Source organism: Sceloporus undulatus, chromosome 2 (assembly GCF_019175285.1).
Source record: "Sceloporus undulatus isolate JIND9_A2432 ecotype Alabama chromosome 2, SceUnd_v1.1, whole genome shotgun sequence".
Lineage (NCBI taxonomy): Eukaryota > Metazoa > Chordata > Lepidosauria > Squamata > Phrynosomatidae > Sceloporus > Sceloporus undulatus.
This window is the reverse complement of record NC_056523.1, coordinates 253,632,459-253,656,893: the sequence shown is the minus strand read 5'-3', so window position 1 is coordinate 253,656,893 and position 24,435 is coordinate 253,632,459. Positions and strand designations below refer to the sequence as shown.

Genomic DNA, 24,435 nt, shown 5'->3' with positions numbered 1-24,435 from the left:
TTCAAACTTATGGTGATGCTAAGACAAACCTCTCACAGGGCTTTCTTGGCAAGATTTGTTCAGAGCGGGGTTGCCATTGCCTTCCTCTGAGGCTGAGATAGTGTGACTTGCCTAAAGTCACCCAGTGGGTTTCTATAGTTGAGGAGGTATTAAAACCCTGTTCTCCAGAGTCATAGCCCAAAGCCTGAACCATTACACTGAGGTTCAAATACCTACCTCTCCAGCTAACCCTCTTCAAAGGGTTATTGTGTGGATTGAAATGAGACAGAAGACCACGTAACCATGAGTCTTTTGAGGGAGGTCAGATAGAAATAAAATTGATTAATTAATTAATCTGTACTTGGATTTGGGGGTTCTTGTTTTTGCTGACTTTGAACATTGTATTAATTGATATTTTATTGTTTTAGAGCATTATTAACAGACCAATTTGTCTAGAGCAACCCAATAACTTTTGCTGCCTGAGGTAAAGTTGGCACTCCTGTATATGAGAACATTCTCCATCACAGCTGAAGGTACCCATCTTGTTCAGAAGACACACACACACATTGTATGGCACACACAACTCTTCCTACCAATACCTTGCTGCTGATTATTATTACTCAGCATCTGCCTCCAGAGGCAACCACTTTTTTAAAATGATCCTAAATAGTCCTAAAATGGATTGGAAATAAATAGGAAGGGAAATTATTTTGCCAGACTCCAGCAGTTTTAAGAGCTGTTCAACCCACCTCTTCAGTTACTGGGCAATCCTATAATTAGCATTACAACCTGCCAGCTGCATCACCAGTTTCATCAATAAAACCTTCACCATACTGAGCTATGTTTTTAATAGGAACCTAGAAGAGAGATTGCTTTTTTTTTAAAGTATCAAGACTATTAAACATTTTTTTAAAAAAATAATGTATCATATATCACAGTGGCAGAGATTTCAGAGAAGAACTTCCATGTTTTAATAGTGGCTTATTTGTAGCTCTGTTTCATAAATTATTTTTTTGAAATTTGTTATAACAAGTTTTGGAAAGTAATGAGTGATAGCTTTCTAGAAGGAGAGATAGAAATGGGTGGTCCTCCAGATGTTGATGAACTACAATGCCCATCATCACCCTTGGCTGTGCTAGCTAGGATTGGTGGGAGTTGCAGTCCAACAGCATCATTCTGGAGAGCTACATGTTCCCAATCTAATCGGAAAGCACAAGAAAGATAGGAGGGCTGGAACTTAGGGGAAATCACTTTTGGACTTCAACTCCCAGAACCCTCTAGACATCTTGGGAATTCTGGAAGATGTAATCCAAAAAGTAACTTGTTTCCAAACATTGCTGAGGGCACACCTGAAACACAGACCAATTCTCATGTCCCCTGTCCATTTTATGTTCCTGTTGGATGGGAATGGGTGGAGGGGGTGTAAATCTAGTTGTGTGTATACTACCAGCCTCCCACAAGCCTTTTATTTTATATTCTGACATCTTTGTTTTCCATCTCTGACTCATCTGCTATTTATCACCTGCATCATCTCCCATAAATAGCCAGCTCTGTGCTAGCAAAGAAGGTGATTGTATTACTCATATCTGGATACTGCACATTTGGATAAATCCTATTTGCCTAGCTTCTTGCATTATGAAGGAAGCTGTCAGTAAGCTATTGCTAATTTATGATGCCTCAACTCTTGTATGGGCTTTTCCCACATGCAGCTCACAGGTTTTAGATGGATGAGCATTTAACTGTGGTTTCCATACAACATTACACTGCCGCTGTGCAGAGGTTATTCCTGAATTTCATTTTTCCTAGATGACATCTGCTTTTGAATTATTCTTTAGGTCATGGTACACCTTTCTTAGATGATGGATTGTTATAGTATCACTCAGCTTTATGATCCATTAGTCGGGGAGATCATGAAGGCCGGTCTCCAGCAATATACTATAAAAGCAGGATCCCAGACTGAGAAGAAAGGGTTCAAGACCATAAAAAGAGGATTTGTTGAGAGATTTATAATAGTACAATATTTATTTATAATCTGTGACAAAGAGGCTCTGTAGACTGAAGTCTCTAGTAGCAGGTAATCTTAGCTCTAGCAATTCCTATTTACACAAGGAGAATTTACTGGGGTTCAGTCAATATGCTCATGTTTAACACATTGAACTAGATTTGTCCCCAGCGCTCCTCCAATGACTTCATCAGATTTACACAAGGAAAGAGTCAATGCATTCACTGTGTAATTCATAGCTACTGCAAAATCCTTTCTACTTTTCAGAGCACATGGACGCCAATATATACACATGTTCCCAAAACAGCAGCTATCATTTTTACAATTGATTTTGTTTTACTCAACAGCTGCTAACTATAACGTTAAAAACATTCTTACATCCTTAACATTATATACTGTTAATAGTTTCAGTAATGGAATTATCATTCTCATCTCCATTGATCCTGATTTTATTGTTTTTGTACTCATTTTGCACAAATTAAAGGCAGTTTACCTGTTTTCCTCTATTTAATTTTTAGCAAGAATGCCTGCAGACCTCATTCTGAAATCTCCAATGAAGTACAGTTGACAGCGTGCCTAAATTAAGTTCTAATTATACTTTTGTGCACTGTTAACTTTTTGAAGATGTGTCTTCTGGGTGTAGCTTGGTTTAAATGTAGTGCTATCAAAAGGTCAGTCATTATATAACATTAATTGGCTCAGTGAATGGGCTTCAGCACTATCTATTTTTTCCCATTCAACATCTTGTTGTATACCAGGCCTTGAAAAAGATTGGTTTCACGGTCTTATACTATGCTTCTGCCCTCTACGTACATGCAGATGATGAAACCACATGAACCACAGAGTCCTAAACCCAAGAGTGGATAACTGTGGCCCTCAAGAGTTACAGCTCCCATCAACTCTAGCCAGCACCACTAATGGTGAGGTATCAGAAAGCTACTGTTCAAAAACATATGAATGACTACAGTTGCCAATTTCAACCTAAAACTGTTGAAACAGTGACAAGCGGGAGATGGTGTCATGTGGTAGGTATTGCCAAAGCCACTATTATCAAACTTTTATGATGGTTAAACAGCTGCGTATGACAAAGTCCATAGTGTGAGTAGCTGATTCTCATAAAAATAGCTATACTATCATTTTAGCAGACTAACTACAGGAATTAATCACTTCTATATTGGGATCATTAATCTGCAATAGCTCCCTTGAGTATGCTGTATTTACTTTCCAAAATAATTACCATAAAATTAGAGTCAAAAGACCACTATTATAGAGGTGGGCAAAGTGCAACCCATGGACTAAATGACTTCCCCAAGCCTGCTTTGTAGCCTGTAGATTTCTCCAGAGCCCACCAATTCCTTCATTTCTTCCTCCAAATACTGAAAGACATTTTTCTGCTTCTGGCAGCTTCCATGCATGGCGGTTTTGCATTTGGCGATGTTAGCAGCCCCAAAAAAACCTATCCAAGCCCCCAATACTGAAACAAACAAACAAAAATTCCAAAGTTGGAAGCCACCTCCAATCTTTCTTTTTTTTAATTTCCTGCTTTTTTCAGTCATTGCATGGTCTGTGGAAGCTCTCAGTGGTAGAAAACTATCCACCCCTATATTATAGCAAACAAAGCATCTCTGTTTATATCTAGAGCCCTTTCACACTACACAGTTATAGCACTATGATTCTATTTTAACTGCCAGGGTAACATTCTATGGAATCCTGGGATTTCTAATTCAGGGCAGGGCCTTCAGAATTTTCACCCAAAGAGCTGTAGTTCCTCACCAAACTACAAACGTCCTGGATTCCATACAATGCAGCCATGGTAGTTGCAGTGGAATCATAGTGAACTACAATAGTTCATTTGGAATATTTTAGACTTCATCAAAGGAATAATCTCAACAACAAGGTTCTCTGATGTTGCTGCATTTTATGTTATTATTTTTGTGCTACCAAATCTAAGCTTCTCATCAAGATGTTCATTAATTAGGCCTTCAATTATGACTTAACTAGTGGTTCATTTGGGAGTATTTCTTGTACTTCCCCTGCTCCCACAGCACTAATGTGTTTGCCATCAAGCTTGATGGATGCTTCACAAATCACAGATTTTTTTACAGATGTATTCCCCATGTCTTCAATGAGCTGGTGAACCCATTCCACAAACAGATTGCTGCTGTGTTTGTGATCTGGTTGAAGAAACTACATCATATCTTTGCTGATTTCCTTTCCTGCTTTTCATCTTTATTTTATTGACAAAACTTTATCACTGTTTCATAATTATTTATTTTAATATAGTTTATTCACTTTCCATATCATAAATCACATATTAATATCAGTTTAGTTTTTAACTGCAAAAAACAACAACAACCCTATGACCACATTTCAGTATTACTGTAAACTATCACACTACACTGTTACCCTGCTATGATTCCACTTTAACTACTATGGCTGCCTCCTGTAGAATCCTGGGATTTGCAGTATAGAGCGAGGCATTTAGAATTCGCAGCCAGAGAGTTCTTAGGCCTCACTAAACTACAGAATTTAACAGGAGGAAACCATAACAGTTAAAGTGGAATAATAGCACTATACCAGTATAGTGTGATAGTGACTTATAACCCCCTTACTTTTGTAACTAAGTAGTGTATCCCACCCCACATGCACCCTCACATGCCAGGTAGCAGCTGCTGTAACAGGAGTCTGTTTCCCTGAAAATCAAGGAGCAGAAGACTGATGTTTCCATTTCCTTCCCATGAGTAATCCTGGTGTGGCACTGGCAGCAGAAATTGGGTTCCTATCACAATTCTACCTCTCACCAGACTTGGCTTTTGTGAGAGCTGGATGGGAATATTCAACTTCTGATTCCTGATTGATAGGGCACAGACCACTGTCGATTGCAGCTGCTGCTGCTGCCCAGTATGTAAAGATTGGGGGGGGGGGGGCTTTCCAAATCCCTACATATTCCATATTATTATTATTATTATAAATTAGTGAATATGTAAGGATCCTGAATAAAACCAGTCACAAATGTGCAACTTTAGGTTATGCATTCTTAACTGCCTTAGCGAATCCATGCCAAGATCAAGTTAAAATATATTAACTGAAAATAATATGTGTTTTGATGGAGGTCCATGTGCAATTTTGATTTCTGAAACAAATTTGATACACGGATACCATATATTTTCAAAATTATCCCCTATGAGATCTCCCCTTGCCTTATAAATTTTAAAAGTCATCCAATCCCTGTCCAACCATCTGTGAAATGAAATATTCTACAGGTTCTTCCATACATGCTGCATTGAGGAAAACTAGGAGATCTTTATTTATTAACTCTTTATATGTATCTTCAAAAATTGACAGAATCCCTAAAGGCACATTAGGCTATATTATTTGGTTTGTCATTTTGTTTAAATAGTATATAATTTTGTTCATTGAGTTCATAAATATTTATTATACCGTAATTTAAAATTAATAACCCAAGAACAGCATGGCTTTTATATGAGTGCCAAGATTGGAGCCATGTCTAAATCTGAGAGTTTAGAGGAGTGACACCTAAAATTGGCAGGTGTGTCATCTGACAAGTGCTAGTCTACAAGCTGCAGAGCAAGCAGACACTCTCTAACAAGGAGTATTAGTAGCCCCTTGGTGTTGTAGAGCACAGGTCAGTAAACTGTTTTCTCTCTTTAGCCCTAAAAATCAATAACTTGAAATGAGTTTTTGGAAAGGGGTTCACTTCCTAGCCTTAACCCTGAAAAACCATGGTCAGTCAGAGTTGACAGTATTAAACAGTACTAAACTAGAAGGACCAATGGTCTGACTCCATAAGACAGCATCGTGTTGTTTAATTCTTTTTTAAGGGGGGGGGGGGCTTTGTATATATTGCTGTATCATTTTTAACACTGTAAGCCGCTTTGATTGTTTTAACAAAAAGCGGGGTACAAATAGGAGTATTATTATTATTATTATTATTATTATTATTATTATTATTTAACATAGACTGCAAAAGTTACAGCTTTACTTCATCACCACATCACTATTTTCAGACAATAAGCTCCAACAAACAAGACTCATGGTCTTAGATGATATTTAGAATTCCTTTGAATTCAGAATATAGCTTAATTTGAGACCACTAACTACCACAGCTCCATCCTATGGAATACTGAAAACACAACAGTTGTTCTCTGGTGACATACTTGGAATTCTGTGCTAGCGAGTTCTAGTGATGTAGTCCAAAGGAACAGACTAGATCTCTCCAACAGAGAATTCTAATTTTCATGCCAAAATATAAATCCCAGATTCCATAGGATGGAGCCATAACAATGAAAGGGGCATCAAGCTGCTACGACTAGATTTATTCTTAGAGGATGTGAGTTCAGCAATGTGATTTGTTGCTCAGAGTTTTCCTATAATTCCCCCCCCCCCAAAAAAAAATCATTCATTTCTGCATGCAAAGCCATGTTAGTTTCTCCTTCAGTGCCTCAAACATTTGTTTGCTCAGATAATATCAGAGAATGAATTTCAGGTCCAGCTCCAAGTTTGGGAGGCTCTTGGTAGACAGCCCCCATGTATTTATAATGGACAGGCTGCTCTTCCTTGGTGGAGACTAAACTTGAAAGTAGCTCCTTGAAAGTCAGGTCCTGGAAAAGTGGGTTATTGAACTAGAGCTGGCAGAATCCCCCACAAGTATGATATGGCCAAGTTATTCTGGAAACTATGGTCCATTATTCCCAAGCTCTGACTCAAAATCACCATCTTCACCATCTCGGTTATTGCAGCAAAACCAGGGTATCCAGGCATGCTGTGCATGCAGGGGCAACTGGTGCCTTCTGTCTCAGTCAAACAGAGAATTAACTTGAGGTTTTAGCCCAAACTTTCACAATACTTTGGATATCTCCTGTAATGTTTGGACTAAAAGGTAGTGTAGATTTCCTACCCTCTGATATGGAAGCCACTAGTCTCCATTACACCCATGCTCAGCACTGCTATTAGGTTGTCCCCTAGTCCTCACACAGGCTAGCAATCTGTCTCACAGGGCTCAAAACAGAGTGCAACTGTACAGTGCCACAAGAGAGAGGCACTGTGGGAAGTAAATGCCCCACTGCTGCCATTTTAATTTTCCTAATTATGCCCTTGGCATATTAACATCAGGGTAAAGCCAATATAATTATGAAGGCAGGATGTTAGGCTTTTGACTCCCCATTCTATATCTGCTAGAGCTGGATGGGATCCCTCAAGTTCACCTAAATAAACTGAGCTGCCACCATCTACTGATTTGATCCCACTTTTCCCTAGGTACTCAGTATGAAGTTACTTTGGGGGTATTTTCCATCTCCAGTGCTCAGGGACATTTCTTCTTCCCACCACCAACCCTGGTGAAAAAATGAACTAAGCAAAAGCACATGAAGTAATGTAAAAGATAAGAAGTGCATTTAAAGAAAAGGCTTCATTCTACCCCATATACTTGCATATTAGTCTAAAAATGTATGCTCAAAAATTAACCCCAAAATCTTATTCATGAATCAGTATAGTAATGTGATAGTTGCTCTTTCATATTTCCCCATGCAGTTTCTTTCTGTCCTGAGTCAAGCAGGTAGAGCCCTTGGTAATTGATTGGGAGTGAAGGACTGGAGCATGGCTTTAGTGCGGCTTCTGGACTCTTATGACGCATGTATCATTTAAACAGCATACCTCCAAAGTGACCTGAAGTAGCTTTATTTTGGCCTGTCAGTATGGGCCCTAGATGTGCTTTATTTCTATGCTAGACCCTGTTGGTGTGTGATAACACTGGTTGCTGCTCACCTTCTGCTGGCTAAACACTAATTATTCTGCTTGGGAGACATACTACTATCTCTCACATTCCCCATCACAAATGTCTATCTGGTCTAGTATCATGTTCCCACATTGGCCTACCAGATTTCTCTGGAGTATCTACAAGCTCACCAGAGAGCTATTACCTTCTTCTGCTGTTGTTCCCTAGCAGCTGGTATTTAAAGGCATGCTGTCTCTTATCTTGGAGGTAGCACCATCATGGCAGTATTTACTGATAAGCTTATCCTCCAACATTAATATTGATTATTCTAATGAGTTAGGACAAATGTATCATTTGTCAATTAGCATGCATTCTCTGCTTACAGTGATGGACACCCAGTGATGACTTAGTCATCTGTAATGTACCTTTATGAGCTGCAGTAACATTTTACCTCTCAATTACAATTGTTTATTGGTGTACTAGATATGCTTTGTCTGTATTAGATCTTTGGGATAAGAAGCCTTTAAAAGGAGGTGTTGTATAATCAGGGCAGAATTCAAAGTACTGGTTGTGACCTGTAAAGCCCTACGTGGTTTGGGTGAAGACTACTTTAAAAACCATGTCTCTCTACAAACTAAGAACGTCTTCTCACAGCTCCACCACTATCCCAGACAGTGGCAGCTCTCATGTTGTGGAAATCACTTTCTCAAGAGGTCTGATTGTCCCACTCTCTTATGTCTTTGCACCAGCAAGCAGTGGCATCACTAGGGTTGGTGTCACCCCCAGACAGACACCTTGCAGCTCCAATGAGTGCGAGTCACCTGGGGGGGGGGGGAGAGGATACAGTATTGGCTGCCTTCTCAACCCACCCTACTCCCCAGAGCAAAGTCAGAGGTGGGAAGGGGCCTAGAGTGGGATCCTAGGCAATCCCCTGTCCCTGAAGAAGGGGGGAGGAAGGGCAGAAAGCAGGAGGTGGATGCCACTGTTGCCCTTGCATCAGCTTCACCCTGGTCAAATGCCCCAAACCACCACCTCCTCGCCCTTTGGCAGGCAGCAACAGGTTCTGAGTCCTCCGTTTTCCCACCCATGGTCAGAATGTGCAGTCCTGGGGAGAAAGGGTGGAGAAAGAAGAAGAAGAAGAAGAAGAAGAAGAAGAAGAAAGAGTGATGATACCAGGTGGTTGCAGTGGACATATGGCAGAGATATCCTGGCCAGAAGAAGTGGTTGGCCAGGGAGTCTTTTTATGGACTGTGAGTGACCACCCCACCAAGTGTCAACTCCTTCTGATGGTGTCACCTAGTGCAGATGGAATTCCCCGCACCTCACTAGTGATATAATTGCAGACAGATAAAGACAATGGAGATTATCAGATGAGAGATGAGACATTCTTGTCCTGTCCTTTTCCCATTCTTATAGTGCGATCATGAAAAGATTTTCATACAACACTGTGCTTATCCTGTCAGTGTCCCATCATTAAACTGCGACTGACCACGGTCGCACGAAAGACTGTCACAATATGTGATGCTTATCCATCATTGAAGTTGAATTGTCCCATCCTTTCCATTCATTTTGTATTAACAGAAGAATGCATTAATGCAATTCCACTTCACTGACAGTTTAATGACAGGATCAATGAGACTGTATGAATGTCTTTCACTCAGTCATGATCATGGATGGGATAAGAACGGGCTTCACTCTCTTCCCCCGTCTGATAATCTCCATTTTCATTTAAGGAGATGTTTCGTTTTTAATATGTCGTCAAGATGGAGTTTTTAATTAAGATGTTGTTTTTCCATTTTATGATATTTTATGTGTGTTTTTACAACTTTTAATTTGCATTTTTAACTTGTGTTTTTTAAATAGACATTCAGTTTAAATGTGTTTAAGAAGCCTTTGTACTAAGAGCTTGTTAGTTTCATTGTGTTTCCCCCGCTGAGAGAAAGGCAGGATATAAATGAATTAAATAAATAAATAAAACTCTTTGAAACGTCTATGTTTCTGACACTCAACAAAGATAAATAAAAAAGTCAATTTTGCAAACATTTTCTCTCTCTGCAGAATAAATAATTTTCACTGGAGCCTATGCCCTTGAGATGTAGCAGGGATTATTTTTTCCTTCTTTTTCTTTTTATAATGGAAACAAATAAAGGAAATTTATTTATACACTTAATAAAATAAAATAAAATAATTCCACTGCATACACTACACTGATTTCTCTGTGGGGTGAAGCAATTCAGCTCAGAGGAATGGATGCACTGAACTAGATAACTTTATATTCTTTTTCAAACAGCAGGTGTTTCAAAAAGCATAAGCAATTAAACAATGGACGTCTTTTCTCTCAGACATGCATACACACATGTACAATTCAGCAGGCACTAAAACACTCCAACCAGCATGTATATACAATGATCTCTTTGCATGCCTGATCCCAAGAACTGTAATCTCAACAGTCAGCAAAATGGACACTTACCTACATCTAAACAGCACTTTTATTCTGAGTCCTTGGTGTACCTGAGCAGTAAGTAAAGTGAAAATGCTGAGGTTGTTTACAGCGACAACACAGCTTCGTGGTCAACCCCATATCTCTGTTTGTATAGACCTGCCAGCATGACTAGCCTTCCAGATTTGCTAATGTTCTATATTTGTAATGTGCTAACATGATCTGTGGTCTGAAAGCAGCCAGGGGCATGATAGAATGTCAACACTGCAAGGCTCTACTTGGAGGAAAGAACAACACTTTTAATAAGATAAGCATCTTATTGGTGTTGTCACAAGTGTGATAAAGACAACATTACTTTGACCTACAACCCAAAATCACACAGAGAAGCCAAAAGACATTTCCCAGGAGGAAAGAGCAGGCAGAAGGTTTTGTGATTCTTGTTTGAGGTTTAACGTAATGTTTTTGGAATCTAGAGCCCTGTTCATATCAGCAAAGACTGGAAATTGCTTTGTTTTTAATCTCAACTTCCTGGGGGCCATGTTGTCAGGAGGGGGATTTTGTAGCCCCAAAAGTAACTTTATTTGGAGCTGAAAATAGAGGGAGTAGAAAGAGAAGTGAGAAAGAATAAGAGCAGCAGTCTGGCCTTCAGTGACAAGGGAGCTATTCCAGGGCCAAAATCTCCAGTCACAAACTACTGCAGCAAGACAAACACCTGTTTGAAGAGAAAGGTGTTGCTGCCCTTCTGACCTTGGCAAGTCCAGCATTTCCTGATATAGTCTCAAACATGGTTCTCTAAGGAACAGATCCAACTTTTATTCTTGGCAGGGCTTTATCTCTGAGACTGCCACTTTAAAAAGCCTGTGGAGTAGCTGTGACAGAAATCCACCATACTCAAGAAAACTCTCCAAGTAAACAGTCTGTAGAATATATAACAGCACACAATTGGTTTCCACCTTTAACTATGGGCTCCTCCTGACAAGGCAAACATGACAGAGAGTTGCAGTATTTCTTGCTTTAGTTCTTAGGGTTAGGTGCACACACAAACACACATATACGCGCACACACACAAAGAGAGTGTTTCTGTTGTCCTGGGTTGTTTTATGGCAATTCGTGGCACCAGCTGCAATATTTTGTTCCCACCCTCAAGTGGGCTTCTTTTTAGTTCTAAGACTTTTCACAAGGTATCCTTTGCACCTTCCTCCTTCTTCTAATTTATTTAAAAGAGGAATAACACAAACATTAAGAAATATAAGCTGTTAATAAATTTCAAACTAGAGTGCATATTTCACCCTGGGTTCCTTCTAGAAATCACATCCCTCTATTAAATCTGGACAGAAGAGCAAATTCTGATAAATTACTAACAAATACAATAAATGGAAGCTAAACACTGAAACATTCTGTTTCTGTTCTCACTCTTTAAAAAAAAAAGTTATGTTGCATCTCTGCACCAATGAAATGGCAGTCTAGCATGATGTAGTGGTTTGATTGTTGGACTGTGACTCTGGAAACTAGGGTTCCATTCCCATCTCAGCTTTGGCTTTGGTCAAGTTACATGCTCTCAGCATCAGGGGAAGGCAGCAGGTTTGCCTTAGGGTCGCCATTTGTCAGAAACGTATTGAAGGCACACAACAACAACAAAGTAGCACTAGAACTACAAATCAGAGAGAAGAAAATTTTCCATAGGATCACCTCAGCAAACTATGCCCGCATTCTGAAAATAAAAACTGGAAGAGCCCTAATGAAATTCCAAGGAATTGTTACAAACAGCCCCTAATAGAAATGGAGCAAGTGGACGCAGAAAGAGCAAGTGGGAAGATCCAAGGAGCTGTATTGTAAGGAATCATGTTTCTTTAAAACAGTCTGGTTGATCTCAGTTTGCCTACATGTCTGTGATTTTAACAATTGCAGAACAGGCATCATTAACTATATAAATACAATGAAAGGAAGTTAATTAACTAAAAATTCACTATAATGTAATGATACCTTAAATCTGCTACTTGAGGCAGGTCCCTTAGTCTCCTTAATGCCTACCCTGTCTATCACAATATCTTAAAGCAGGAAAAAAAGTTTCACTCGTTGATTTCTGTTCCTTGCTCACTTGATAAAAGAGCTGATCTCTGCTGGCAAATCAGGCACAATACCAGCATGCAATTAGTAATTTTGTAAATGGCTTTTAAAAAATAAATAGCAGGCACATGCATCCCAGTCCAAATTGGCAGCTGGGGGGGAGGGATATTGTAAGAAAGCTTTAGGTCTCAATTTTATCTTTGGAAGTCTTTGCCAATGCAAATAGCAAATGCTGAAGGATGGGCCCAAACTGGAAAAAGTGCCTACCTCAGTGCTGTATGTCTGATCCATATTTGAGGATCCAGGCTTACTGTTTACTTTTAGTTCTGTGAACAGAATTGCAGAACTACAGAAACAAACTTCCCATCACATTTGTCCTGAAGTTCAATGACCTCTGTTATGAAAGAAATGAAATATAATGAAAACTAGTTTCATTTTTTCAGATAAAGCATAATCTGAATCAAAACACAAGAGGTGAAATTGCAAAATATGACCAATTTGATTCTGTACTGAGACCCTTTTTCTAAAATGTATTTTTCTTCCCTTCTGAAAACTTTTGCTAACTTGGATAGGAAGAATGTGGGACCCAGCTACTGGGATATAAGCAACTACAGTGCACCCACATTTTACGAGTGCGGTATATGCAGCTTTCAGTATACGCTGAAAGCCACACCAGAAAAGCCCCTCGCGTGCCCCAGAAGAAGTAATGGGTTGTGCACCCATGGTGCGGGTGCAAGCCCCATTATTTCTAATGAGACTCCAGCACACACGGATTTCCCCTTAGCGGAAGGATCTGGAACGGATCCCCACATAAGGAGAGGGCCCACTGTATAAGATTGGTCAAGAACAGTCATGTAAAAACAGAAATTCAGATATGAGCCCTTACATTGTTACAGTACTTTTGATTGGCCCACCTTGCTTCAGAATCATCTTATACAAGCAACTTAATGGGGTTGTTATCATCCTGCTAACCTTTGACTATTCTTAGTGTGCAGTGAAAATTAGGGCACCTCTAGTTTCACCTCTGGTTCTAACCCATCATCCAAGTCAACTCTGTTATATAAGCTAAAACTCCTTCCAGAAGATCACGGCATTTGTAAGATCATCCCTGGTGCAGCTAGATTAATCAATAGGAGCCAGTAAACAAGGGTTAAAGGGCATTCCAATTTTTACTGGAATGCTAGTTAGAAGCAAGGTTCTGTGAGTCATTGCAGAGGTAAAGCTTGATGGATGTGTGTCTGAAGGATTCAGAACTACTAGAGGCAAAAGGAGAAAGTTTATTTGCAGACCTCATTATTTTCCTGTTTTTTATTTATTTTTTTATTTCTCAGGCTTGGTTTAATATTTTGATTATTTATTATTCCTTTCTTGATCATGCGAGAGACCGAGAATGCATTTTGGACCCACACTGGACTTGTAGTGACTTTAAGTTCACCTGAAATGTACAAAGGTCATACTAACTCAAATTAGCTTTTTTCTGCATTCAGTGTATTTGAGAGCAAACATTTCCCCTGTAAACGAAGGCTAATGACTAACTCCATTCTAACACCAGAAATTCCACAAGCAGCATCCTGGTACCACCTATTTCCTGACACCAATAAATGTAAAGGACTATTTCTGTTTATTTTTGTTAACTGTGATGCAGTGAGGTAATGAACTTATGTATTCTTCCCTTCAACTCAGATGGCAATGTACCTAAATATATTCATTTATACATATATGTACGTGTGTGTGTGTGTTATAGAGAGAGAGAGAGATTCAAAATATCCTAAATTAGTCCAGCTGTTTTGGAGGCTTTTTTGCTGAGTGGGTCCTCAAATTGAAAATCTTGCTCTAACACAATTTCACTGTTTCAGAATTTGGAAATTTTACTTTTTTGGAGTGTAGCCATCCTGAATGGGAGTTTCTGCAGGTTCTACTTCAAAAAAAATAACTTCTCAATCACACCACTGTATTTAAATCAAATGTCACAAACTAATTGTAAACTCTTTAATGTGTTACTAGTATTGATCCATCACTTAGCCAAGTCTAGCTTTTCAACACTGAACTCTATTTATGTGTTTATTCAAAAGACAGTGAAGAGGAATGACATTTCAGTCTGGCTCTAACAATTACCTTTAATAATGATTCAATAGGTAGGAATGTACCATGTGTAAGTTTTCTCAGGACAAAAATAAATGGTGTCACCTAACTGGTTCAGATGAAACTGCTGATGAAAACAAAGCTTAGAAAAGATTGGTGGGTAGAAATGTAGCTTTTAAAATCTCCTAACAAACATAAAGGCCCCGGGAGCTATATACCAAAAAAGTAACGTTTCCACATTCTTGTTAAAAGCACAGCTCAAAAGATCCACACTAACTCTTGGAAGCAGCCTTCACCAACATTTGGTCCCGTCATCCACTATCATTGGTCATGCTTGCTGGGTAGATGGGGTTTGTAGTACAAAATATCTGAAGGGTAGACAAGGCCACCAGAACACTTTTGGCCTTTATGGTTTTTAATACACTTATGAAAACAATCAAAAACCAATAAACACAGTAATTTTCTTTTCTTTTTCCAGCCATGATGAGATGCTTCATTTGCTCTGTTTTGTGTGTTTTGCAGTTAGTAAACATTTAAAATATTGAGTAACCATTTTTATTTAATTTAGCTATTTATTTAATATATCTCATGCCTTTCTCTTCATACAGAATCCAAAGCAGCTTCTAATGACCATTGATCTCCAAAATCATGAGATTTATCCCCTTGAACAAGCCATTTTACAATTTGGGAAATATACAATTTCCCTTTCAATTTGCTTTGGAAGTGCAGACCAACTGTTGCAATACATCTATTACTCTGGACCATGAAAATACTGTAATGTACTGCAGTGGGTAAAGTAAAATGAAACTAACAGCACCATCTGCTGACTAAAGACTGTAAATATCTAGATAGTCCCCTTTGCATTTACATCACTGGTCCCCAAACTGTGCTCTTTAAGGGATTTTGGATTTCAGCTCCCAGAATCCCAGACTATTGGCCAACATGGTTGAGGCCTCTGGGAGAAGAAGTCCAAAATCTCTTAAAGGACACAGTTTGGGGACCACTGATCTACATCCAGACTTCACAGCTCCCCCCCCCCCCCCCCCCCCACACACACACACACACTTGACATAGCCGTATAGGAATAAAAATATTTTGTTTAGTCTGCATATTTTTGTTTACACTTTTATTTATATTCATATTTTAACATCTTATAAGGAAATAACTCTCCTCCTCCCTCAGACAGAAGTTCCAATTGCCCCTTTTGCCTTTTCCCTTCCCTTCCAGGACAGAAAAGGATGGGGGGGAGGAAGAGGAAGAGGAGAGGGAGGGGGATCAGGGCACCCACGTTTCATGCCCCCCTTGAGTAACACTCATCCCCCGGTCGAACCCTATAGTTTGAGGACCACTACTCTACATCATAAATGGCACTAGAACTCTGATCTAGCATCTCTGCTGTAATTGTCATGCACAGAAAAAGGATTTTTACCTAGAAAGCAGAAGGTATAATTTATATAAATTGTAGTTGTGATATACAATGTGTGTTTATGTACAGCCTACATCACAGCTAAAACACATATTTTACATTCGGTGTATCATGTGATATTCCAGGCCAGTGGCGTCATTAGGGTTGGTGTCACTCAGTGCGGTAACTCATGGTGTCACCCCCTTCATTTACCTACACCATACAGAATCCTTAGGAATGTTTTAGTACTAATGTTACTCCTAAATCGTAATCCCCTATATCACTGAATCTAATGGTAACAGTTATGACATAAACAACTAGCCCGATTAAAATTGCACTTATAGCCTAAATGTATATGTTTAAAGTGAACAGTATGTGCTTAAAGTATGTGCTTAAAGTGAACAGTTGGTAAAATGTGATTCTTTTAAAAGAACTCTTTTAAAAAGAAAAATAATATTTTAAAGAAAAATTAAAATAAAATTTTAATTTTAAAAAATACTACAGCCTCTCCTTTCTCCTCCCACTGAGTCTCACTGCACTCAGACCATCTCTTCAGCATTTTAAAGGGATGCATGTGAATGTCTCAGCCTGTTTCTGCCCAAAGGCAAATTCTGAGAAGCAGTAGCGCCACCCGCTCTTACAGTGTCACCTGGTGCAGTCCGCAGCCCCCACACCCTGCTAATGTCTCCACTGTTCCAGGCTTTTTGTTTTCAAATCAATGTAAAATACATTTCTGAGTACATTTATTCCCCAAACCCATCATATTCACGGGGATTTATTTATTTATTTCAAAGTATGTTTGTACAGGTTTGCTGTCTAGGTCAGGAAAGGAAAAGTAATATAATGGCTAGGGTGTCAAACTAGGACTGGAGAGATGTGAGTTCAAATTCCCAATTGGCTATGAAACTCACTACATGACCTTGGACCAGTCACCAACTCTCAACCCTGTCCATTTCACAGAGACTGTTGAAATGGGAAAATAAGGGAAAGAGGACTTCCTAGACTCCCTCAATGTCCTTGAAGGAAAAGCATAGTACAGCTGATCTGCCCCTTACGCAGAGTTGCCTTCCGTGGACTTGAGCTCACGCAGAAGGCAAGCCCCAATCAAAACATGGCACGCACACCATGGCACACTGCGGAAGCACACCACATTATTCTGAATGGTACTTGAGCATACGTTCAATTCCCCTTACGCAGGAGGGTCTGAAACTGATCCTCTGTGTAAGGGACAGGTCTACTGTATATAAATAAATTTGATTCAATCTTTTAAACAATATAGGCACTCCCATGAGATTACAAAGTGTAGAAAGGAAATTGCTTTATTTACCTTTTTGTTGTTTTGTTCTGTTTTGTTTTGTGCTTGGGAGGTTGTCATTGCAAAAGTTTAGTTACACTAATGCTAGGAGGAAACATCAACTAAGACCAAATCAGACTTTTGAAAGGGTTTACTAAATGCTGCATGCCACTGATCATACTAGCGCATGTGCTATATTGATAACAAGGCTTAAATGAAGCCACCCACCCTCACCACTGTTACATTTTTGCTTTCAGTCTGACAAGTAAATATTGCAATTAAGGCAGGGGAGGACATGCAGTGATAATTACAAAAGGTAATTACAGGTGGCAGCAATGCATTCCATCACTGAGGATGAGAAATGATGTAAAAGAATAAAGAAACCCTCCACAAAAAATTAATTACTTCTGCCCATGACTTACACAGAGATGAAACAATAACTTTCAAATAATTAACAAGAGGGAAGGTAATGATAGGAAGAAGGCCAGTTTGAATGGCACTAAGCACTTAATTTGTTGCAAGGAGTTGTCCCACTACAGCCTACATTAATCACTGTGGTCTGTAAATGAGGTTTTTAATGCTTTCAACCATAACTGGAAAAGTTTAACAATGTTATAAGGCATTTACAGGGTGCCCTGGAAAATTAATTATCTGCTAAGAACTTCAGAGGAAGATAATCTTTACGATGCTGTGATGACTTGTGAACTGAAGTTGTAAAAATGTGAACAAAACAGCTCTCTGAAATCAAGCCTGCATTTGAAAACTGACATTTGAAATGCAACTGAAATTGTTAACACTCTGATGTTTTGTTTATTGTTTGCCTTTATGTTTTGTTTTGGTTTTGTTTGTTTGTTTCAATTCAAGGTTTTGTTGCAGATACAAAAACAACATATTGTGACATGAATTGAGTCCACCAGTCTCAGCCCTACTCACTTGAAAGGAGGGGGTAGTTCACCTATGCTGTGGAAGACCATCATACTTCCATTGAAATTAATAGGCAAAAATGCCAGAACTCCCTATGAACATCTGGAAAGACATACAGCTCTAACTGGACACTGCCTCTGCTTAAAAACAACAACAACAATGTTTTATGTACAAACTGATATTTCTATATTCCATCTTGGACAACCTCTGGCCATAAAGGTTTTTTTCCCCTTCCTTCCCTCCCTCTCTTTCTTTTGTATGAAATTTTCCATGCAGGATTTTAGTTTGGCCCCTTTGGGGCTGTAAAGACTGGCAGTAAGTGCCAGTTTGGGGGTGGTGTGAGGGTGTGGTATTTGAATGACACACAACTCGATGCCACCCCCAAACTGGTGTCATACCTGACAGCACAGCGGGCACCATTACGGTGCTCCTTTGGAACAGCGCTCACATGCCACACGCCAAATGGAGTGCAGAAAAGTGCAGTCACGGTGGCAAGGGCACCCCTTTCCCAGGCCATAAAGAAGTGTCATTTTGCTGATTCTTTTAGGCCTGGAAAAACGCAGATTCAGGGCTGCAGTGTGCAGTTGCCATAGCCCCGGTCCAGCACTCAAAGGGGTGGTGGCAAGCTGCTCCTTTGGGGTAGTCTGTTTTAACCCTTTGTTGCTTTTCTTTCCAGAATAAAATACTGTTGTCATTTCCAGAGTAAAATAAAAAGGCTGAGATAATGACAGAGCTTAGTTTTCATATTTGATGAAGTCACACACACACACACACACCCAAAAAAAACCCTACTTTTGCTGCCTGGAAGCATCCCAACCATCGTGATTCTGAGGCACTGCAAAATGTGGAGCTGAGGAACATTATCTGCAGCACGCTCCTTTATTGCAGGCCATGTTGAGAACAGGCAGCAGGAGAGACCCCCTCAGGCTCCTGTCACAATTGCTTGTCTCAACATGCCCCACAACCAGGAGATCACTGCTGATGTAATTTCCCAGCATCCCATTCTACAGTACCTCAAAAACAATTTGGTGCAAAGGTAGATTTTGGGGGTTATATTCAGTTGTTCACAACGGTAAGCATGAATCTTCGACAGTTATGAGATTGTTACATCCAGCTTTACAACCTTATAACTGACAAACAGAATGCCAGCTAATATTTGATTATCTGATTGACAGTGCCCCATATCTGTCCACTGTAATTCATTCACCCCAAATAAGAAATATGCTCTGCTTCTCAATTTACAGTTTCTAGCTTCCATTGATTCAAGTCACTCACTTTCCATGTTCCTATTATATGCATTGCATAGTTTTGAACTTTCCTTTCACATCTGAACATATCAGTGAATGAACATCCTTTCAGCTGGGATCAAATTGTGTCACAAGACACAGCACTATTTGTACTTTTTCTGTGCACAGCAGCAGAAAACTGGCCATTCTAATGGTGAAGTCAGTAGAACTCCAGAAAGGAAGCTATTGCCCAGTAGCAAGAGTGCAAGGTGACACTGACAGAAAGTGTCTCAAAACAATGACAGTGGCACTAGATCTAACTCTTGTTAGTACTGTATAGGAGAAAGCACTGGTAAATCACTTCTAAATGCCTTTAACTCAAAAAACCCTATGATGATGAGACAATCCAAAATGAAGCATGAGGTAGTGTTCGAAGTGGTCATTCAATTCACTATTAGGGAAGATGAAAGGACAAGATGGCCAGTCATGTATAGCCAAAAAAGAGGAAGGAGTGGCATCACCCAAAACAGAGAGCTGTGGTTTGCATTAAATGTGTATGCTAATTTATATTAAAGATACTCATTTTTAAATAATTACTATACTTTGAATAGACATGCAGTACATCTTATCGTATTGGAAAAGATTATCATCCTGGTCTCCAGAGTCATAGTCCAAACTCAGACCACCATACCACACTGGCTCTATTGACAGTTTTACCATTGCAAATAGCATAGTAAATTACTATTTACAATATTCACTACCTCCTTATACAAGATATTTGCTCAACAGCACAATAGCTGCAAGATGGGTCCCTTGGCCTAAATGGATAGATTGACTATCTAGAGTAGGAAGCCCCCCCTTGTGCTGCTGCTGGTTGCTGACTCCATCCTCCTTCCCCAGCAGCTCAGACTCCATGTAAGTAAAACTTTACACCCATCAGCTTTATATCTTGGCCTTTTAAAAAAAAAACATATTTGGACCAGAAAGCCCTTCAAAAAGAGGAGGACACACGATGGTTGCTCTCTCTGAAATGAATTATTAATAACTCAATTTCCTCCATGTTTATTATGTCTTCTTGAAAAAGTTATTTTACTAGAAAGAGTGCTCATATGAAAAATACCATTTCAAATTTTCTTGATCTTTGTGACTTCCACAAAGTGTCCTTTCTGAAGTGTTGTTACTAGAACTGGTGTTATGGGGGTGGAGTGTCTTTAAGTTGTTTTCAATTTATGGTGACCATTAGGGTTTTTCTCGTATAAAGCAGGGGTGAAAATTATGTGTCCTAGGTCGGGGGAGGGAATTGATGGAATGTATTTTAATATATGTTGCATTTACAGTACAGTATATTGTATTTTATCCATTATTGTAAGCCGCCTTGATCCTGCGGGAGAGGCAGGCAGCATATAAATAAAAATGTGTTGTTGTTGTTGTTGTTGGACTATTGGTTCACAGAGTTCCTTCCCACTGGCTAGGGCTGGTTAGGGCAGCAGTCCAACAATATCTGCAGAACCACATGATTCCCACACTCGGTATAAATGTCTTATGGCACTGGTATTTTTATATCAGATTTCTTTCCAAATGATTCTCCAATATACATTTTTATCTTTATTCACAGCAACTATGCACTGGGACATTGTTATGATGCAATTTACCACAACTCCAAGGTATTTTCCTGTTCAGTCCACACATCATTGCCAATGGGGAGCTGGAATATTTTTGCCCTAGTGGACATCACTTTACACTTGCTCACAATTTGTCATTTTGGTGACCACTCACTCAGCTTGGAGAGATCATTTTGAAGTTCTTCACTGTCTCTTTATAACTTAGTGTCATCAGCAAACATGTCCACCTCGCTGCTTATCCCTGACTGTACGTCACTTATAAGCAAGTTAAAAAGCACCACCATATGGTGTTTGTTTAGTACATTTATGATACTGTGACATAGATTATATAGAGAGCTATAAAATATGAATAATATAATGTTCTTAGACTTTGCCTTTATGATATATGTTTATATATATTGCATATTTCCATATTCTTTCAACTGCATTAAGGGTTTTTTTGTTGTTGCTGTTGCTTCTATTTTTACAATTAATTGCTACAAAACAGAGAATTAACTTTACTTGTTTGTGTATCTTTTAAAAATGCCTTGTAAATTATTTAGTTTGGAAACAAATGGGTAAATATGGGAATATGAAAAGCTGATCAAAATATGGCACGATTAACTGTGGATTAATATTTTGGAATGAACTTAACCATGTTGTAGTTAAACTATGAATAAAATCTAAATAAAGCAGCTAAAATGTCTGTATATAACATTATCATGCAATCAAACATGTTTATGAGTTTTCATTTGAATGAGGTTTGCCCATAAATGAATGAATTAATTTGCAATACAATCCTGTATATGTCTACTGAAAAACAAACCCCATTGAGTCAGTGCAATTCACTCCCAATAATGTGTAGGATTACTACTTAACATCCTGGCTGCAGATATATTTATACCTATAAATATTAAAAGTGCCATTGCCTTTGGATTCCAAAGGTCATTTCTACACATTTCCTGCAATCACCACCATGGCTGTAACTCTGACACTACAGTGAGACTGCGTTTCCATTATTATTATTTTTACTGATAACTTTTAAATGGCATTGCAGTTTTGAATATGACCTAAATATCCTAAAGGGACCAGATTCCATCTGATCTTAGAAGCTAAGCAGCATTAGCCCTGATCAGTATTTGGATGAAGACCACCAATGAATAGCACGTGCTGTATGCTATATTTCAAAGGAAGAAAGCGATAAAACTTCTTCTGAATACTCCTTCTCTAAGAAAACCATATAAAATTAATAGAGTCACCATAACTCATGTAGAGAACGCATGCGCAACTCAGATATCATTGTATTTGTCTTTATAACCATTACAAAACAAATTACTGTTATTGTTTCTCATGTTGATGCATTTAAGTGTTGTCAAATTGATTTTACCTTACTGTGACCCTATGAATGAGAGCCTCCAAGTCTCCCTGTTATCAACAACTGGGCTCAAGTTTTGCAGGCTCAGGGCTGTGATCTCCTTGACTGAGTCGTTGCAGCTGTCTTGCCAGCTGTAATGGAGTGTACTTCTTCTTTTTTTTAAAGCGTTCTGTCTTGAAGAGGAAGGTTTTTGACTGTCAGCGAAAGGCCATCAAAGAAGGGGACATTCTAGTCTCCCTGGGCAGGGAGTTCCAGAGTCTAGGGCAGCCACGGAAAAGGCCCTCTCTCTTGTCACCACCAACCATGCTTGTGATGATAGTGGGGTGGAGTTATGGGTTTCCATGCCTTTGCTCAAACATTCATCAGAACCGGAACTGCAGTCAAGAAATCAGAAGGACTAGTATTGAGAAAGTATCTGTGAAAGAAATAGACAAGATATTGAAGTGCAACAATATAAAACTGAACACCAAATTTAGGATTATCCAAGCCATCGCATTTCCTATCACCATGTACAGATGTGAGGGATGGACCATGAAGAAAACTGAAAGAAAGAAAATCAATCATTTGAGATGTGATGCTGAAGAAGAGTGTTAAGGATACTATGGATATCCAATAAGAAAAACAAATGGATTCTAGAATAGATCAGTCCTGAATTCTCCTTGGAAACCAAGAAACCAGTAAGGATGTCATACTTCAGACACATTATGAGAAGGCAAGAATCACTAGATGACAATACAGTCACCCCTTGGAACTTGCGGGGATCTGTTCTGGACCCCCCTCACGAGTTCTAAAACTCTTGCATCTTCAAGCCCCATAGGCTTGAATGGGGTGTGTGCATGCGGGGTGCATGCCATGGGTGCGTGTCCCTTTGGGGTTAATGGCGGTCACCTCTCCACAGATTTTCAAGTCCACAGATTTCAAGTCTGCAGACTTGAAGGGGCAACTGTAAGGCTAGGAAAGACGGAGGGCCCTAGAAAGAGAGGTAGGCCCTGAGCAGAGTGGTTGAGGACAGAGGTGCTTGGAGAGATTCATTAATGGGGTCGCTATGAGTAGAAGGCAGCCAACAACAACCAAGTATCTGTAGAACGCTCCTCAAGCACCAGATTTCAAATGAGTTTTCCATCCCTGCTCCCCCTTTGAAAGCAGGTAAAATCATTTTTGTGCCATCAGGCTTTTTCAAATTGACAAAGGTTGAGCTTTAAATGCTGTGTTATTCAGATTTTAAGGTTTGTTTAGAGCTTTTAACACATTTTAAATTTTAATGTATAATTGTTTTAACTTATTGGTTTTTTTTTAATTTTATATTTATGTATTTTAGTGTTTTTGAATGGTTTTCAATTATATTGTTTTAAATTTGCTTGAGTCGCTATATTGGGAGAAATATGAGATAACAACAACAACAACTTCCTATCAGCTTTCTTCACTGTCCAGCTTTCAGAACCATGCATAGAAATCAGAAATATCATGGCATGGACAATTCTATCCTTGGTATTCAATGATATCTCTTTATGCTTGAGGATCTTGTCTAGTTCTTTCATAGCTGTCCTTCCAAGTCTTAGAACCTTATCACACTCACAGTTTTCCCGTTCCGTTCCTGTTGAAAGGCGGACAGATCAGGAAACGGGCTGATGATAAACGCTATCGCATTAAGTCTTCTTAGCGTTATGTGAATGCGAAAAGAACGATCACTATCGCACACTGCTAACGGAGAAAACGAGGTCGTTTTTGGATCTCGCTGTGAACGGATATCACCGCACAGCCAGGTCCCATCCCAATGATGCCCCAACCATCCCTTGTCTTTGTGCATGTGCAGTTTACAAAGAAAATTGTGCGCTGTTTTCAAAGGGAGCTTGGGGCGTTCTCATTCCCTGTGTGTTCTATCCTAAGATGGATTCTCATGTTTTGGTCCTTCTCCATACCATCTTCCGTTACCTGATAATGGAGCAGGAACGGAGAAGAAGGAGGACACTTATGTACCGCTTGTTTTTTAAAAAAGTTGCTCTCAGCCATGCCCTTGAAAATGGAATTATGGAAAATCGAGACTGTACTGTAAATAAAAAAAGGTCATGGCTACAATGATATCTGAAATGTGTAGAATACAATTTCTTTGTTTGACACTTTCATTTGATGACAAAAGGTAGCAATTACAAAAAACATGTAATCACATAATGCTTTGACAGTCAACATCTCTAATTGAAAAATACAATGCAGTTCACATGTAAGAACCTTACCTGTAGTGTCCTAGGAAATAATCTTTTAATTGTTTATCTGCAACAAACATTCACATTCCATGCATTTAACTTCCA

The 24,435-nt window shown here is 39.2% G+C and overlaps 1 protein-coding gene across 2 annotated transcripts in view; it reads right to left on the bottom strand.

Annotated features, from left to right (window-relative positions):
- The window catches only part of LRRC2 (leucine rich repeat containing 2), a 78,952-nt gene extending 68,630 nt beyond the window's left edge, over positions 1-10,322 (bottom strand). Inside the window, exon 1 of one of the 2 annotated variants that reach the window (XM_042447310.1) lies at positions 10,186-10,322. The gene's annotated coding sequence lies outside the window, so the exon portion shown is untranslated. The remainder of the gene's footprint in view (positions 1-10,185) is intronic. The other variant, XM_042447309.1, reaches the window with a different exon arrangement.
- Between the last annotated feature and the right edge of the window lie 14,113 nt (positions 10,323-24,435).